At 53.9% G+C, this 19,306-nt stretch overlaps 1 pseudogene; it reads right to left on the bottom strand.

The window, feature by feature from the left end:
- Window positions 1-1,171: 1,171 nt before the first annotated feature.
- LOC129528215 (glutathione hydrolase 1 proenzyme-like) lies at window positions 1,172-19,125 on the bottom strand (annotated as a pseudogene).
- Between the last annotated feature and the right edge of the window lie 181 nt (window positions 19,126-19,306).

The following is a 19,306-nucleotide window of genomic DNA, read 5'->3' as shown; positions in this document are numbered from 1 at the left end:
AAAATAAGGGTTGAGGCCGGGTGCAGTGGCTCACCCCTGTAATCCTAGCACTTTGGGAGACTGAGATGGGGGGACTGCTTGAAGTCAGGAGTTAAGACCAGCCTGGTCAACATAGTGAGACCCCATCTCTATTGGTTTAATTTTTAAAAAAAATTAAATAAATAAAATAAGGATTGAAGAGTGACTTGTACACCAGTTGAGCCTACCTCCACCTCACCCTTGCAGAGCCCCAGAGACACAGCCCTCCAGAGCTCAGACCCAGTGGGACTTGACTCCACAGGCATAAAACCCTGTTTGTCTATGGGCCCTTTGGAATCACCAGGTTTTCGGGGCTCCTGAAGGATAGCCCTGACCTGGCCTCACCTGGCCCCTGGCCCCAGTGCCCCTGGTGATATCCAGGTGCTGGGCTGTGATCACCGCCTCCCACCAGCCCACCTCCACCAGCCCTTCCCAGAACCCTGCTCCAGGTGTTGGAACTGTGCACAGAGGAGGGAGCAGGCCCCGAGGGAGGCCTGGAGGGGCTGCCAATGGTGAAGGCTGCTGTGTCTAGCTGTTTCCTTCTGGACCCACTCCCTCTGGGCTGCGTCCCCGGCTGGACCAAGCCCTGATCCCTGGGATCTGGGGACATCTTCCCGTTTGCTGTTCCCTGAGAACCAGGCCTCCCTCTGGAGAGGATCACAAGCTTGGGTTTCACTCTGGGTTTGCTCTTGGGAACCCCCCCAGGGGCGTGGCTCTGACCGAGATGTTTTCCTCCAGCCTGTTGCCCAGTCCCCATTCCTCGGACCTCAGCTTCACCGCCAGTGTCATCGGCAGGTTGAGCTGGAGGCCTACGGGTCTGAGAAGGCGCCCGGGTTCCCAGCATCAGCTGGCCACCCTCTGCCTAAGAAAGCGCCAGGGTCGTGACACCCCCTGGTGGCTGCTTCTAGGTAGTGTCACTGCCCAGCCCCAGTAAGGGAGGGCCTGGCCCCAAAGTCCGAGGGATCAGGGTGGAAAGGGGCAGGGCTTGGTGTGAACCTTCCCCTGGCCCCCAGCCATGTGCCCCACTCTCCCCATGCTGAAGATGCTGAGGCTAGTTCCAGTGCCCGCATTGTGAAGATCTCCGAATCCCACCCCTCTGTTCCTCCCCAGCCAGATGGCTCCATTTCACACAAAATACACTGAGGCCCAGAGAGTGGGGAGACAGGCCAGGGAGGCCACCTGGAGCCTGGCACAGTGGCCTCATTTATTATGCTGCTCTGCTGCTCACAGGGGAAGCCCGTCCCCCAAAGTCCTCTTCCTTATCCTCGTGAGTATCTTGTCCCTGGGTTGCTTGTCAGCCTTGTCTGCCTGGAGCAACCAGTAGCCAGCAGGTTCCCCGCCTTTCCTGGAGTCCGAGGCAGCTGCCCAGCCACCAGCCGTGCGGACGATGGCTTGCACCACTGCGATGAAGGTGGACACGATCTGGGTGTGATGGTGCCGGGTCTCCAGGGCTGCAGTCACTGCCTGGGGGTGGGAGGAGAGGGGAAGCCTGAGCAGGGCTCCAGATGCCACCTGAACCACGCCTGTGTGGTCACAGGCCTCAGCCCAGGTGGTGCCATTTCAGGCCAGGTCATCAGGAAGAGCAGGTTGGGGCATTCTGGGCCTCATTGGAGCAGGGGATTTGACCCTCATGGCACAGGGGCTCCAGATGGCCCAGACACTAGAGAGAGGACACCAACCATTGTCCACTCTGTGATGATCCAGGCCTCCAGCCCAGGATGCTCTGGGGCCCCACACCGTGACTCAGTTTCTCCAACCCCTGGCCCACCTGGTCAATGTTTCTCTCCACTGTCGTGATGTTGGGCAGAAGCTGGTTGTGCAGCTGGGGCTCCTCCACGGCCCGCTTCACGTCATAGCTGAACCAGAGGTTGTAGATGATGGTCTGGGGCATTGGGAGTGTGATCAGCATGGCTTGGGGGCTGTGCGGAGTGGGAAGGGCCAGGGAGAAAAGGGGTGACGCATACCAGTGCAGTGGCTGTGGTGATCTGTGTGCCCCCAGCAGCTCCCACCACCATCCGGACCTGGCCGTCCTGGCCCACCATGATCGTTGGGAACATGGATGAGAGTGGCTGCTTCCCTGCGGCTGATGGGAGAAGACAGGGATGCCCATGAGCTGCCTTCCCAGGACACCCGCCCCTCTCCACCCCAGTCCCCCCACCCCCGGACTTCCACCCCATACCTGGCTGGATGAAATTGGCAGGTGAGGGGGGTACCCCAAACTCATTGGTGATGCTGGGAGAGCTGAAGTCGTCCATTCATTATTGAACAGGATCCCGCTGACCAGGGAGCAGACCTTGGAGCCAAAGCTACCACCCAGCCGGGTCAGACAGCGCCCGACCTTGCCTGGCCCAGCCTGGTCCCTATCCACCCACTGAGGCTGAAACATACTCACTGAGAGGCCCAGGATAAGCTACCAAGATTGGGCCTCAGTTTCCCACCAGGAAAAGAGGTGACGGAGCCACCTTACTGGATAAGTGGGCGGTCCCTGGGCCACCCACCTCTGGCACTTTCCCACCCAGGCGTCCCAGCAACCCCTACTAGAGGTTGATGGTGCTGGTGGCGGACACAGCACTGCCGTCCTCTGTGATGACAGACAGGTGAGCAGTGCCCCTGTCATCCGGCGTGTAGAACTCGGGCTTGTAGTAGGAGATCGGGTGAGTGGTGTTGTCAGAGATCTGGGCCCGGAGCTGGGCAGCGAAGAACTCAGAGGTCATGTTGCGGACCACCTGCCGAGACCCCAGAGCTGGCCTGATGAGGTGGGGAGGGAGGGTAGGGAGGGGGCACAGGTCTCAGAAGGCCCCTGACTGTGACTCTGACCAAAACCTTCTAGCACCCACAACCTTCCGTGGCTCCCCAGGACCCAAGGGCAGGCCCAGGACCTTGCACGACCAGTCTGACTCCCTGTCTTTGTTGCGTTTCAGTAACTCTGAATGTCTGTCTGCCTGGTCCTGAGCCTCCAGACCCTTGCCGCATTCAATCACTCATTCCTTCATGCAAAAAATATTTCTAGAGTTTGCACTGCATGCCTGGCACTGGGGAATCAACAGGGAACAGACACTTACGTCCTGCCCTCATGCCAAGAAAAACAAACACACACAGGGAAAGTGCTGAAACCACAAGCCAGGTAAGGGGAATCAAGAGGCATGAGGTATGGGCAGAGTGGTCAGGGAGGGCTTCTCAGAGGAGGCAACGTGTGAAAAGAGCCTGGAATGCAGCCTAAATGGTCAGTGCAAAGGCCCTGAGGCAGGTGGTATAGGCTGGTGAGCGATAGGCAGAGAGTGAATGGAGTGGGGTGGGGAGAAGAGGATGAAGATGCAGGCTGGGGCCCAACCCACAGGACCTCCTAGGTCCCATAAAAACTGGCTTTTGCTCTGTGCCATGCAGGCTTAGGGCAGAGGAATGAGCAGGCTGGGGAGTGTTTTCACAGGGTCCCTCTGGCAGCTATGACAGGGATAAGGATAAATCCCAAAGGGGAGGCTGTGGGTATCAACCAGGCAAGAGATGATGGCCTGGGTGGGAGAAAGAGAAGAATCAAGGATGGTGCCGACTAGCGAGATAAACCCTGCAGAAGGGGCAGGTTTGGGTATGGTCAGAAGCTTGATATTGGACACTTCATCAGACCTGAAGAGCATGGGTGCAAGTATAAAAAAAATAAATAAATAAGCATGGGTTCACAGGCAAGGGCAGGCTGAGAGATGAACATGGAAGTATTGACATTGAGTGGCTGCTGGATGCCATGAGCCTGGCCAAGGTCCCCAAGGCAGTGGCGAGGAGGAGATGAGGAGGTCAAGGAGGAGACAGAGAGGATGGACCCAAAGGCCGAAGAAAATGCCTCAAGAGAGTTTCAACATCAGGCGCGGTGGCTCATGCCTGTAATCCCAGCACTTTGGGAGGCCGAGGCCTGAAATCCCAGCACTATGGGAGGGCGGATCATGACGTCAGGAGATCGAGACCATCCTGGCTAACACAGTGAAACCCCGTCTCTACTAAAAATACAAAAAGTTAGCTGGGCGCAGTGGTGGGCACCTGTAGTCCCAGCTACTTGGGGGACTGAGGCAGGAGAATGGCGTGAACCTGGGAGGCGGAGCTTGCAGTGAGCCGAGATCCCGCCACTGCACTCCAGCCTGGGGGACAGCCTGGGGGACAGAGCGAGACTCCGTCTCAAAAATAAAATATAAAATAAAATAAAATAAAATAAAATAAAATAAAATAAAATAAAATAAAATAAAGTTTCAGCAACACCCCACAGATTAGTTGACCAATCCCAGGGAAAGGTGTTCTGTCTGAAACTGCCCTCAAGGAAACAGAAAGGCAAATCCACGATGTGGGACATTTTCCAAGACTACTGCCCTGGGCTTTACAAATCAACAAAACAAGCCAGGCACGGTGGCTCATGCCTGTAATCCCAGCACTTTGGGAGGCCGAGGCAGGCGGATCACGAGGTCAGGAGATCGCAATCATGGTGAAACCCCGTCTCTACTAAAAATACAAAAAATTAGCTGGGCGCAGTGGCAGGCGCCTGTAGTCCCAGCTACTCGCGAGGCTGAGGCAGGAGAATGGCGTGAACCCAGGAGGCGGAGCTTGCAGCGAGCTGAGATAGCGCCACTGCACTCCAGCCTCCGTGACAGAGCAAGACTCTGTCTCAAAAACAAACAAAAAAAACACACCTGTAATCCCAGCAATTTGGGAGGCTGAAGTGGGAAGATAGTTTGACCCCAGGAGTTTGAGACCAGTCTGGGCAAGACCCTGTCTCTAAAAAAAATACAAAAATTATCCAGGTTTGGTGGCACGTGCCTCTGGTCCCAGCTGCTCAGGGGGCTGAAGTGGGAGGATTCCTTGAGCCCTGGAGGTTGAGGCTGCAGTGAGCCAAGATCACACCACTGCACTCCAACCTGGATGACAGAGACTCTGTGTCTAAACAAAAACACAACAAAAACCAAACAGCCAAGGGAGCCTACTGTAGGCAAAGAGAAGGGACAGCAGGTTGTGTCACCCCGACATCCTGCTGTGCTATGTTCAAGTCTCACTTTTGAGACACACCCTGAGGTGTGACATCAGTAACCTACTGTGGAATCCTTCAGAAAAACACGAATCCCAATAGATGTGGGTGGAGACGGAGAGAGTTAGGAAATCTGGCAGAAACGTCCACACTGCAGACTCCAGGAAAAGGGAACATTGATGCTTGGGCAGTTTTGGGATTTTTTTACATTTTTGTAGGTGCGAAAAATTTGCAAAATGAAAACTCGAGGAGAGTGTGGTGAGCTGTGTGAGATGCTGCTGAGTGGGGCCTGATGGGGAAACTGAGGCTGGACATGAAGATCTGGTGGCATGGGGATAGAGCAGGGGAGAGGATACCCTGAAGGGAGAGAGGACATAGCCCAGCCATGTTTGCTGTAAGAGGAGCAAAGGACAGAAGGAGGCAGCAGATAGAAATTTCTAGAGCAACAACAGCTGCCTTTCTTTCGGGAATAATCCGTGATAAAGAAGTAAATCGTCAGAGGCAGAAAGGAGCATTGTAGGAACAGCACCCCGAGCCAGCAAGTAGATGAAAGAGCTGGCCTTAGCCAAAAGGGAGGGCAGAGGGACACGCTGCAGTGGCTCTGTCCCCTCAGAGAGACAAGACACCAGGTCACTGGCTGCAGCGGGAGTCAGAGGTGCAGAATGCTCACGGGGAAAGAGAAGACACCACCCGGGCAGCTGACGCCCCTCCTGGGAGGTCACTGGTCAGTGTGGGGGTTCTGCAGATCCACCCAGGAATGCCAAGGACCCAAGTAGGTAAGGAGGAATGTGAGGATCCTCAGCGGGAAGGGATATGACAGGGTCTTATAGGGACCCAGCGTGGAGCTGGGGCAGCTACTGAGTGAGTGGGTCAGGTGGTGCAGGGCTGAGGGTGGCATCTGGGAAGCATTAGTTTGGAGTGACAGGGAGTGGGTGGCCGAGGTCTCTGTTCACCTGGCCGTCTCCCTTTCACCCATCCATCTCACCATGCCCGAGGGCTGCAATGCCCCCATGTGTTCCTCATCTCAGCACTGAGCACTCGAGAACCACAGCATGTGCAAAGGACCTGAGGTAGGAGGGTGGCCACTAATTCCCCACACTGTCAGTTCTGTGGGGCAGAAGCCAAGACTGGGGGTCACCCACCAGTCCATCTGAGCACACAGTAGGCCCGCAATCAAAGTTTGTGGCAGGAATGGATTCAGAAAGCATATGTGAGGCTGTAGCCACCCTGGGGAGCCCACCCGATGCCTCTACAGCAGGCCCCACACCCACAGTGGGCCAGCCCCTGCCCCTTACTTCAGTCACATCCACAAACTTGGGGTTCCCAAGCAGGGTCCTCTTGGCGTAGGCAAACCGGAAAGCCTCTATGATGCGGTGGTACGTCAGGCCCTTCTGCTCGGGGGTCTCCACGCTCTCCCGGGAGAAGCTGTACCCTGGTTGATCAGAGCCAGGTGCATGTTGCTGAGCCCCAGAGACTCTGAGGGGCTCAGAGGGTTAACAACTGCCTGAGCCACTTTGCCCACCTCAAGGAGCGTTTAATAACCAATAGCAGCAGCTGCTTCAGAAGGCTGTGGTGAGAGTGAAGTAAGGTGAGGGCTCCTGAGCCTGGGCCTCACGTCACGCATCAGCTCTGGCCATTCAGTGACCAAGTGGCAGGGTCACCCACTGGACCAGGGTACCCTCTGGACCAGGCCCTGCAGCCCTGAGCTCCTGCACCTCTCTCCCTCCTGATGACTCCTGTTCCTCCTCCAACCCTTGAGCATTGCCCGCTTCAGCCCTGTCGCTCTGCACTGCCTCCTTCAGGACATGGTGAGCTGTGATGCAGGGACACACCTCGGGAGCTCAGTGATGGAAAGATGTGGCATGGGGGGCGAGCAGAGATGCAGCAGGAGTGGGGCGTGGGGAGAGAGAGGCAGTGTCATGGGTCCTACCACACAGCTGTGGTGCAACCACTCAGCTTTGAGGATGTTGAGGATGAGGGCCAGCACGGGCCCACTGAGCGGCGCACTGGGCATGTACAGCACTGCGTCTCCCAGACTGATGTTCAGCGGGTGCTCGATCAGCTCAGCACAGTAGTTATTCAGGCCCTCAGCTGTCACAATGCCCCCTGCAATGGGACAGCAGCTCGAATGGGCACTGGGATGGGGCTGCATCACTGCGTGGAGGATGGAGCTGCACCAGTGGGGTTGGGGGCAGGCATGGCTGCACCATGGTGGTGGGGAAAAGCCTGTACCTACCAGGGAGGACAGAGTGCACTACTGGAGGGGTGGGACTGTGCCCTGGGAGGGGGCCACAGGCAACCTCACCTCCTTGGGAACCTCACCAGCTCTGGCACTCCTGTCTCCCTGACACTGCTCACCACCTGACAGCCGGTCTGGGGCCACCTGCCCTCTGCCTGCTTGGCTTAGTGGCTTCCTGTCTGCCTTCTCTCATCTGTGGCCAGAGAGTGTTTTCTGTTTTTTTTTTTTTTTTTTAGAGATAGGATCTTGCTCTGTCACCCAGGCTGGAGTGCAGTGGTTTAATCACAGCCTTGAACTCCTGGGCTCAAGTGATCCTCCAGCAGACCCTCCCCAGTAGCTGAGACTAAAGGCACAACTACACCCAGCAAATTTTAATTTTTTTTGTTGTGTTTTGCTATATTTCTTTTTTTTTTTTTTTGAGATGGAGTCTCACTCTATCTCCCAGGCTGGAGTGCAGTGGCGTGATATCGGCTCACTGCAAGCTCCGCTTCCCAGGTTCACGCCATTCTCCTGCCTCAGCCTCCCAAGTAGCTGGGAATGCAGGCACCCACCACCACACCTGGCTAATTTTTTTGTATTTTTAGTAGAGACAGGTTTCACTGTGTTAGCCAGGATGGTCTCGATCTCCTGACCCTGTATCCACACGCCTCGGCCTCCCAAAGTTCTGGGATTACAGGCGTGAGCCACCATGCCCGGCCGGGTTTTGCTATATTTCTTTTCACTATGCTTTGAATTTTTTGTTTTCTTGTTCCCCACCCCCACCCCCACTATATTTATGTAGATTCTCAATATTTTTTTTGTAGACTCACTATGTTGCCCAGCCTTGTCTTGGACCTCCTGGCCTCAACTTCTACCTCAGCCTCCCAAAGTGTTGGGATTACAGGCATGAGACACAAAGCTTGGCCTCAGAGGGCCTTTTCTTTCTTTTTTTTTTTTTGAGATGGAGTCTCACTCTGTGGAGTGCAGTGGTGCAATCTCGGCTCACTGCAACCTCAGCCCCCCAGGTTCTAGCGATTCTCCTGCCACAGCCTCCCAAGTAGCTGGGATTACAGGCACAACCCACCATGCCTGACTAATTTTGCATTTTTAGTAGAGAAAGGGTTTCACCATGTTGGCCAGGCTGGTCTTGAACTCCTGACCTCAGGTGATCCACCCGCCTGGGCCTCCCAAAGTGCTGGGATTACAGACGTGAGCCACGCACCTGGCTCAGAGGGCCTTTTCTAACTGGAGAATTCCTGCCGGTGTCCCTGCTGCTTAGCCTCTTCTCCTCACGATGAATGGATAGAGGGAGGGAGGGAGGCTCTTAATTCTCCTGGAGTCAGCTCCAAACAGACAGGGTATTGGCATGCCAATTTCCAGCCTCAGTGGTAAAGGTCGACAAGCTAATCACCCTCCTCCATGAAACAGTGACAAAAATTACCTGAAGAAAGCCACAGCCAAGCTCCAGGCCCCTGCCCCACAAATCCCCTTCCCCATGCCTCTCTCAAGGCGACCCTCATCCCTTGTAACCCTCTTGGTGAATCAAAGCCCCCTCTACTGGGCCTTAGCCCAGCTGTTCCTCTGCTAGGAATCCCTTCCTCTCTCTGCCTAACGAAGTAATCTGCAGCCCAGCCACCACCTCCTCCAAGAAGTCCTCCTGGATCTTCAGGCTGTATTCTAGTGCTTCCCCAGCCCTGGCTCTTGCCTACACCTGCATTTACCCCAACAGGGACTTGCTCTCCTGGACTGTGTGGCCTCTCTTGGTTTTGATATAAGCAGGAGCTGTGGACCCACATGGCCAGTCACTGACCCTCCTCCACCAGGAACTTCCTGCAGGCTCAGGCAAGACAGGAGGACCCCATGGCTCTGGGCTACAGCTCAGGGTTTCCACTGCAGAGTTCCTCACCCGGGCCCTTAAGGTTACCCACTCACCGGCCGCCTGGATGTCCTTCACAATCTGGGCCGTGAGGCTGCCATTGTAGAAGGCCTGGGCACCCTGAATGGCCAGCGTCTCGTAGGTGTCAGCCAGCCGCGGCAGGGTCAGTCTCTCCCCCTCCCGAAGCACCTTTCTATCCCGGCAGAACACCTCACTGGGGCAGAGGGGGCTCATGTGAGGCAGCAGGTGGGGTGGACTTAGCTACATCACCCCCCACACCTGCCCACACGGGAGACCAGCACAAAGCAGGGGCGGCGCCTGTCACAGGTGGGTGGCCCCGTCACTCAGCACTCGTCCTCCTAGTGTCCCTTCCGGGAACCTCCTAGTGTCCCTTGCCACTCAGGACACATGGCCAGCCACAGTGGCCACTGGGACCCCACGCTCAGAATGTGTCCCCACACGTGGTGGGAAGGGTCTGTATCTCCTCATCCCATTATCAGCGCAGGGTCCTGAAGGCAGAGGGCCGCTCCACTGCTGCTACAGCCTGCAAGGTCCTTGGGCTGTGCCTGCCCTGCCTGTGTCAGGGGGCCACACCCACAGACATACCACAAGACAGGCTGCTGCTCGATGACCGTCCGCTTGTTTTCCAGGGCTACTGCCAAGCCCTTGCCCATGGGGAAGCCCTGGCGGGCCAGCTGGATGCTGGGCTGGAAGAGGCGAGCCCAGGGCAGCCACCCATGCCGCTGGTGTGCCAGCTCATAGCCTCGGATCTCCCCAGGCACCGCCACCAACAGCCCTCCTGGGGAGAGAGAGCCACAGTTAGTGACCCTGAGTGGGGGACATCGGGATCTCTCGCAGGCAGCATCCCAGGCACAGTCCCTGACTCGTTTTACAGATGGGGCAATGAGGCTTAGGAGGAAAGGTTTTTTTTTTCTTTTTTGAGTTGGGGTCTTGCCATCTTGCCCAGCCTGATCTCGAACTCCTGGATTCAAGCAATCCTCCCACCTCAGCCTCCTGAGTAGCTGAGATTACAGGCGTGAACACCACACCCAGCAGAAGGGGATTTTTAATTTTTTTATTTATTTTTTAATTTTAATTTTTTTTTTAGGAGGGGATGTTTAATTTTTTTTAAGAGGGGCTCAGCAGGTAGGAGTGTACATGGACCAGGGATGTCTGAGGAGGGCACAGGAGGGGAAGCAGTAGCATGCGGCTGGGTTTTGCTGTCCCAGGATGAGGTGTCTGTCTGTGCAGGTGCCTGCATGTCTAAAATCCTGTGCCAGGCCAGACCCCCTCCCATCTCGCTGACCACAAGGGCTTATCCTGTAAGACTCATGGGCTCCACCAGAATGTGCCAAAACAAGAGCAGATCCCACCCTGACCCAGGTCAAGCACAGGCCACCTTCAAGACACAGCCAGCCCCAAGAAAGGGCTCCCTTCCTCTTTTCTACTGCCCCAGAGAGGCAAGACTGAGCCTTAACCTCCATCCTGTCCCCTCTTGCAGCCTCAGTTTCCCCATCCAACTATAAGGGTTTTTGTTTGTTTGTCTGTTTTGAGACAGGGTCTCACTCTGTTGTCCCAGCTGGAGTGCAGTAGTGCAATCATGGCTCACTGCAGCCTTGGCTTCCCAGGCTCAAGCGATCCTCCCACCTCAGCCTCTGAAGTACCTAAGACTACAGACATACCCCACTACACGTGGCTTTTTTTTTTTTTTTTTTTTTGAGATGGAGTTTCACTCTTGTTGCCCAGGCTGGAGTGCGATGGCACAATCTTGGCTCACTCCAACCTCCACCTCCCGAGTTCAAGTAATTCTCCTGCCTCAGCATCCCAAGTAGCTGGGATTACAGGCATGTACAACCATGCCTTGCTAATTTTTGCATTTTTAGTAGAGACGGGGTTTTACCAGATTGGTCAGGCTGGTCTTGAACTCCTAATATCAGGTGATCCATCCTCCTCAGCCTCTCAGAGTTTTGGGATTACAGGCGTGAGCCACCACTCCCAGCCTAATTTTTTATTTTTATTTGTTGTAGAGACAAGGGTCTTGCTACGTTGCCAAGACTGGTCTCAAACTCTGGCCTCAAGCAATCCTCCCACCTCAGCCTCCCAACATGCTGGGATTACAGGTGCACCCAGTCTATAAGGGGTTTTGCCTTCCAGTTCTGACTTTTGAGGAGGTCATTGGAAACAGACCCCTGGGCCTGCTTCCCCCCGAGCCCCACTGCCCATATGGACACTACAGACACTGACCCTTTGCCCAGAAAGGTACAACTATGGCCTCTGCCCCCAGGTACTCTCCTGCTCTTGCGAGAGATGTTGGGGCCATTTGGCTTGGCTTGGCGGCTGCTGCTCTAGAACTGCCTCTCCCACCCTGAAGCCTGGCACAAGTTTCCAAGAGCTGGTGGTTTCAATTCCTAGAAGCTGCACATACATCCCGGAAGGTCTGACACCCAGCACATGATTCCTTCCACCTTGTAGTTAGACAGAAGTTCTTTTCTGTTTTGTTTTGTTTTTTGTTTGTTTGTTTTTGAGATGGAGTCTTGCTCTGTCTCCCAGACTGCAGTGCAGTGGCATGATCTCAGCTCACTACAACCTCCGCCTCCCAGGTTCAAGCGATTCTCCTGCCTCAGCCTCCCGAGTCGCTGGGTTTACAGGCACAGGCCAGCACACCAGGCTAATTTTTGGATTTTTAGTACAGATGGGGTTTTGCCATGTTGGCCAGGCTGGTTTCAAACTCCTGACCTCAGGTCATCCACCCACCTCAGCCTTCCAAGGTGCTGGGATGACAGGCGTGAGCCACCGTGCCCAGCCAAGACAGGAGAAGTTCTAATCTTTGATAGCAGACCAGGGTGATGATGCTTAGCAACAGTATTTTGTATATTTCAAAGTAACGAAGAGAGGACTATGGTGCTAACACCCAGAAATGAAAAATACTCAAGGTGACGGAGACTCCAAATACCCTGCCTTGATCATTATACACTCTATGCATGTAACAAGCACTCACATGTACCCATAAATATAGAAAATATCATGTATCAATATCAGAAAAAAATCTTCTCCTGACCTCAGGCCAATCAGACTCTCATGCCGCCACACTTGCCAAGTTCTCTGGTGACCCCCACACTGCCAGACCCAGTGCCCCTCTCAGCTTTACTGGGCTCATCACTCTCCCTGAGAGCCGCCCCTGCATCCCAGCACCTGGCTCCACCCGAGTCTCCCCCGCCTGCCATCCTAGCTCCTACTCTCCCCTCTGTCTTTGCTCTCTCTCCTCGTGGTCTGCTTGACATCTGAGCTTCAGCCTCCATTTATGCACTAACTCCCAAATTGACCTGCTGGCCTGGACTGCTCCTCTGATCACCAGACCTGAGTGTCTACCTGCCTGCTTGAAGAAAACATCTCAAACTTCACCGTGCCCAAAACCGAGCTCTGAGTGTCTGCTCAACCTGCGTCCTGAGAACTCTGCCTGTCTCCATTAGGGTCACCCCATCCTTCCAGGTACAGACAAAAGATCAGGGGTCCCCGGGGACTCCCTACACAAGCATCACACCCAACCCATCCTCAAATCCACAGGCTCCACTTCCAAGTGTGTCTGTCCAGCATCAGCCACTTCCCAGCACCCTCTCCACGAATTACTGCAGTGACCTCTGGACAGGTCCCCACATGCTCCCTGCCCCTTACACAGCAATCCGTAGGCCAGATCCATCCCCTTCCACTCACACACGCCACGAGCCCCCACTTCCCTCAGACAGGAAGCAGAGGCTTCACCATAACCTAAGAGATCCCACACAACCTGGGCCATTTCCCTTGGGTCACTTGCTGCAGCCTCCCTAGCTCCCCACAGGGCTCTGTCCCTGCCATCACACCTGGATAGCAGACCAGGAGATAACTCCCCTGACCCCATCTCTGCCTCTGGGTCTTTGCTCAGATGTCTCCTTCCCTGACTGGGTCACCCTCCATAGAGTCCCAGATTTTGAGGCCCTCCAGGTCTGTTTTTCTACAGCCCGTAACACACCCGCACCTGCCTAGTTTCTTTTCCCACCTGGAGTGTCACAGATTTCCTCTGCCATCTTTGTTTTTCACCCCAGCTTCAGGAACAACAGCTGATTCTTTAAGACAATGCTCAATACATTCTAGTTAAATAAATGATTCTAAGCATCCACAAGGTGCCAAGCCTATGATTCCCGCATTCTCTTACCCTGAGCAACTTCATGTCTACAGATGCTGAGTTTCTCAATGAGTATTAAAAACAAATGAAAGATTGGCGGGGCACAGTGGCTCACGCCTGTAATTCCAGCACCTTGGGAGGCCGAGGCAGGGGGATCACGAGGTCAGGAGATCGAGGGACCAGCCTGGGCAACATAGTGAAAACCCGTCTCTACTAAAAAATACAAAAAATTAGCCGGGTGTGGTGGCAGGCACCTGTAGTCCCAGCTACTCGGGAGGCTGAGGCAGGAGAATGGCGTGAACTCAGGAGGCAGAGCTTGCAGTGAGCCGAGATCGCATCACTGCACTCCAACCTGGGCGACAGAGTGAGACTCCATCTGAAAAAAAAAAAAAAAGAAAAAAAAATCAAAGATTGAGTATGTTGCAGAAGACTCCAAAGGGCGCCACCCAGGACCCCCACCTGAAGTCTAAGGCCTGCTATGGTGAGTGTGTCCTGCCCCTCCATCCTCCAACTTGTTTTTTTTTTTTTGAGACGGAGCTTCGTTCTTGTTGCCCAGGCTGGAGTGTAGTGGCATGATCTCGGCTCACTGCAATCTCCACCTCCTGGGTTCAAGCGATTCCCCTGCCTTAGCCTCCTGAGTAGCTGGGATATTACAGGCCTGTGCCACCATGCCCGACTTATTGTACTTTTAATAGAGAAAGGGTTTCACTATGTTGGCCAGGCAGGTCTTGAACTCCTGACTTAGGTGATCCATCTGCCTCAGCCTCCCAAAGTGCTGGGATTACAGGCGTGAGCCTGTGAAAAAAAGGCCCAGCCTTTTTTTTTTTGACAGGGTCTCACTTTGTTGCCCAAGCTAGAGTGTAGTGGTATAATCATGGCTCACTGCAGCCTCAACCTCCTGGGCTCAAGTGATCCTCCCACCTTAGACTCCTGAGTAGCTGGGACCATAAGCACACACCGCCATACCTAGCTAATTTTTTTTTCCCATTTTTTGTAGAGATGGAGTCTTGCTATGTTGTCCAGGCAGGTCTCCTGGGCTCATGTGCTCCTCCTGACTTGGCCTCCTAAAGTGCTAGGACTAGAGGCGTTGAGTTGTTGAGACCCTCCCATCCTCCAACTTTTATCTCACAATCTATTGTGCCTCCTTTGGGGACAGACAGTGGCTTCCTGGATGGACAGTGGCTTCCCTTCATGTACCTGGGGAATTTGGGGGCCTCCTCTCCACTTAAGACCAGATTAGAAAAGAGAGACTCCACCTCACATTCTAGAGCGCCATCCCCACAAATGAACAAATGAGTGAATGGGATGCCTGTTGAAAAGGCAGGATATAGACAGCCTGGGTTCAATTTTAGCTTCACCACCTCCCAGCTGTGTGACCTCAGCTGATTTGCATGACCTGTCTGAGACTCAGCATCCTCACCCTGTAAAATGGGAATCCACACAGCATCCCCTAGCCCAAAGGAGCAGGGAGGGTTGTGAGAGGCTCGTGGGTGAAAAGCGCAGAGCAGAGCGTGGGCCCCAGTGAGCCCTGGTCCATGAGGTCTGCTAGCATAATAATTATTCTTTCCATGTGCTGCACAGAGTGGCCCCGGAGGCCTTAGCAGAAATAACAGAAGCTCTCGGCCCTTTACCGTGGTGATGATGGTCCTGACCACTCATTGTGGGACGGTGCTATGGGGCCAGGAAGGGATGGGGGGTACTAGAACTGCCCCTGAACCCTGACGGGAGCAGGCTTCTGTGGGCAAGGCCCCTTCCCGGTGGCTCAGCCAGCTCTGCACCCATGCCCCAAGTCTGCAGCATGGCTTACCCTTCTGGGACTGCTCCGAGCTGTTGAACATGCTGGCAAAGGCCAGCCTGGGGGCCACCTCGTGGGCATTGATGACCTCAGCTTTTCCTAGAAGGAGAAGCAGGTAGGCAGGCCCACCCACCCAAACCCTTTATGCCACGTGAGCCTGGGGGCCACCGAACTGTGCCTCGGCCCAACCCACAACCCCTACCCCTCTCCCTCTCCTCTTCCGAGGCACTCATGGGTGGTGCTGTTGTAGATGGTGAGGAAGAGGCCACCCTCGATGCTCATGCTGTGGGCATTCATGAGCCCCACACACAACAGGGCTGCAATGGCTGCATCCACTGCAGAGCCAGCGTCCCGCAGTGCATCCCTGCCATGTGGCACATAAAGGCATGAGAACCTGCAGGCTTCCACCCTGGCCCCGCATACACACCCTGCTGCCCACCTGCCCAAAGGAGGATGGAAGAGAAGTCCATTCGAGTTTTGGGGTTTTTGTTTTTAGTTTCTTTCTTTTTTGTTTTGAGATGGAGTCTTGCTCTATTGCCAGGCTGGAGTGCAGTGGCACGATCTCAGCTCACTGCAACCTCTGCCTCCCGGGTTCAAGCCATTCTCCTGCCTCAGCCTCCTGAGTAGCTGGGACTACAGGTGCATGCCACCATGCCCAGCTAATTTTTGTATTTTTAGTAGAGACCGTGTTTCACCATGTTGGCCAGGATGATCTCTATCTCTTGACCTCATGATCCGCCTGCCTTGGCCTCTTTTTTTTTTTTTTGGAGACAAAGTCTCTCTTTGTTGCTCAGGCTGGAGTGCAGTGGTGTGATCTCAGATCACTGCAGCCTCAGTCTCCTGGGCTCAATTGACACTCCCATCTCAGCCTCCCAAGTAGCTGGGACTATGGGCACATGTCACCATGCCCAGCCAATTTTGTTTGTTTGTGTATTTTGTAGAGATGGGGTTTCATCATGTTGCCCAGGCTGGTCAAGAACTCCTGTGCTCAAGTAATCCACCCACCTTGGCTTCCCAAAGTGCTGGTATTACAGGCATGAGCCACTGTGCCCAGCCTTTGTTTTATGAGACAGGGTCTCACTTTGTCACCCAGGATGAAGTGCAGTGGCACAGTCTTGGCTCAATGCAGCTTTGACCTCCTGGGCTCAAGCAATCCTCCCACTTCAGTCTCCTGAGTAGCTGGGACTACAGGTAAGAACCACCACACCGGGCAATTTTTGTCTTTTTTGTAGAGATAGGGTCTTTCTATGTTGCCCAGGCTGGTCTCGAACTCATGGTCTAAAGCAATCCTATCGCCTCAACCTCCCAAAGTGCTGGGATTACAGTTTCTTCTTTTTCTTTTCTTTTTTTTTTTCTGAGACAGAGTTTCACTCAGTTGCCCAGACTGGAGTGCAGTGGCATGATCTTAGCTCACTGCAACCTCTGCCTCCTGGGTTCAAGCGATTCTCCTGCCTCAGCCTCCTGAGTAGCTGGGATTATAGGCGCACACCACCAAGCCCCGCTAACTTTTTATATTTTTAGTAGGGACAGAGTGCACCATGTTGGCCAGGCTGGTCTCGAACTCCTGACCTCGGGTGGTCTGCCCGCCTCAATCCCCCAAAGTGCTGGGATTACAGGTGTAGATCACCTTGCCCAGACAGTTTCCTCTTTATGAAGCAAACAAATGTACATGATTTTTATAATTGGGACAAAAAGGGAAATTGCTATACTTCATTAATAACATTTTTTTTCCCTGCTAGAGATGGTGGCTTACACCTGTAATCTCAGCACTTTGGGAGGCCAAGGTGGAGGATCACTTGAGGCCGGGAGTTCAAGACCAGCCTGGGCAATAGAGTGAGACCATATCTACAAAACAGTCTTTTTAAATTAGTCAGGTGTGATGCATGCCTGTAGTCCTAGCTACTCAGGGGGCTGAGGTGGCAGGATCGCTTAAGCCCAAGAGTTCAAGGCTGCAGTGAGCTATGATCATGCCACTGCACTCCAGCCTGGGTGACAGAACAAGACCCTGTCTCAAAATATGAAAAACATAATATTTTTTCTGTTTAAGTCTTTAGAAGGGAACTGATCTTTATATATAACATGAGATAAGAGTCTAAAATAGAATAAAACAGTAGAAGCCAGGCACCATGGCTCACACCTGTAATCCCAGCACTTTAGGAAGCTGAGGCGGGAGGATCACTTAAACCCAAGAGTTTGAGGCTGCAGTGGGCTATGATCGCTCCCCTATACTCCAGCCTGGGTGACAGAGTAAGACTCCACCTTAAAAAAAGAATAAGCCCTTCATGTCCCTGTTTGGGCAACAGCGTTCCTTGGGGGGAGGGGGGAGGGATGGCATTGGGAGATACACCTAATGCTAAATGACGAGTTGGTGGGTGCAGCACACCAACATGGCACATGTGTACATATGTAACAAACCTGCACATTGTGCACATGTACCCTAAAACTTAAAGTATAATAATAATAAAATAAAATAAAAAAAGAAAGAAAGAAATTGTCTCCTATCCAAAAAAAAAAAAAAACCAGAAAAGAATAAGCCGGGCATGGTGGCTCACACCTGCAATCCCAACACTTTGGGAGGCCCAGGTGGGTGGATTACCTAAGGTCAGGAGTTCGAGACCAGCCTGACCAACATGGTGAAACCCCATCTCTACTAAAAACACCATAATTAGGCCAGGCCACAGTGGCTCACACCTGTAATCCCAGCACTTTGAGAGGCAGAGGTGGGAGGATCACAAGGTCAGGAGTTCAAGACCAGCCTGGCCAACATAGCAAAACCCTGTCTCTACTAAAAATACAAAAATTAGCTGGGCATGGTGGCACATGCCTGTAGTCTCAGCTAATGTGGAGGCTGAGGCAGGAGAATCACTTGAACCTGGGAGGGGGAGGCTGCAGTAAGCCAAGATTGCACCACTGCCCTCCAGCCTGGGTAACAGAGTGATACTCTGTCTCGGAAACACACACACACACACACACACACACACACACACACACACACACACACACACACACAAATCTGTTGAGCGTGGTGGCACACGCCTGTAATCCCAGCTACTTGGGAGGCTTAGGCATGAGAATCGCTTGAACTTGGGAGGCGGAGGTTGCAGTTAACTGAGATTGCACCACTGCACTCCAGCCTGGCAACAGAGCAAAACTCCATCTCTAAATAGATCGATCGATAGATAGATAGATAGATAGATAGATAGATAGATAGATAGGAAGAAATAAGTAAAAATAGCCACCAAACAACAAAACAGTGGAGTTTATCCAAAGAGACAGAGACTCTTAGAACTGAGAAAAGGGGCCCTGTTTGGCTCTAGGAGACCCACATCCTGCTCTCGGAGTCACCATCCCCTTCCCAAAGGCTACTGAGAGAGTCCAAGCAAAGCTTACATGTGGGAAAACTGAGTCTCAGAGGGGTGAAGGTATTGCTCTGGTCCACTTGCCCAGTTTTCAGGGCCCATGTCCCATGCCCTGCCCCACTCACCTCCCAATCTCCGAGCACTGCTTGGCATCCGCAGCCACGGCAGCCCTGGTATACACATGGTTGTCAGGTTCCTTGGAGGCTGAGGGCAGCCAGAGACAGAGGACGACAATGAACAGCACCAGGACCACGGCCAGCAGGCCCAGCACCACTAACTTCTTCTTCATGGCTCTGCTGCTCCCACGGGGTGAGGAGCAGGGTCAGGCCCAGCCTCAGACATTCCCTGGCCCCTCCCCAACAGGGCACAGTCTAAAGTCGGGGCTCAGAAACACAAGGCCTGTGTCTCCTTCCTGCTTCCCAGAATACGTACAGGCTGTCAGGCCCCCAGACCTTTGCGCAGGCCATGCTCTCTGCCAGAAGCTCTGGGCCTCATCTCTGCCCTCCCAAATCCTCCCTGCTTATCTTCAGAGCCCATCCTGGTAAGAACCCCATCTCCAGCAGCGAACCTTCCTGGGAGCCCCCAGATTTCCTCACCCCTCTTTCTGCAGGGCCTTGCCTACCTCCTCACAGTGGCTGAGCCTCCACTGCTTAGGGAGAAGCTCCAGTAGGGATGGGCCTGGCCTGGTTTCTCCTGTGTCCCCCACCTCAGCTTAGAGCCTGGCACTGTCCAGGAGTCCTCTGAAGACCCTCCACCCCACCTGGAGCATGGGGTTTAGCTTCCATAGTGCCCACAATCAGAACACCCCACAGATTCACTGCCACGGGGACAGGACTTACCGTCCAGCAGCAGACGGGGACCCCAAGCCTTGCCTGGGGTGTT

This window comes from Gorilla gorilla, chromosome 17 (assembly GCF_029281585.2).
Source record: "Gorilla gorilla gorilla isolate KB3781 chromosome 17, NHGRI_mGorGor1-v2.1_pri, whole genome shotgun sequence".
NCBI lineage: Eukaryota > Metazoa > Chordata > Mammalia > Primates > Hominidae > Gorilla > Gorilla gorilla.
The sequence above is the reverse complement of the archived record's forward strand: the minus strand, read 5'-3'. Positions and strand labels throughout refer to the sequence as shown.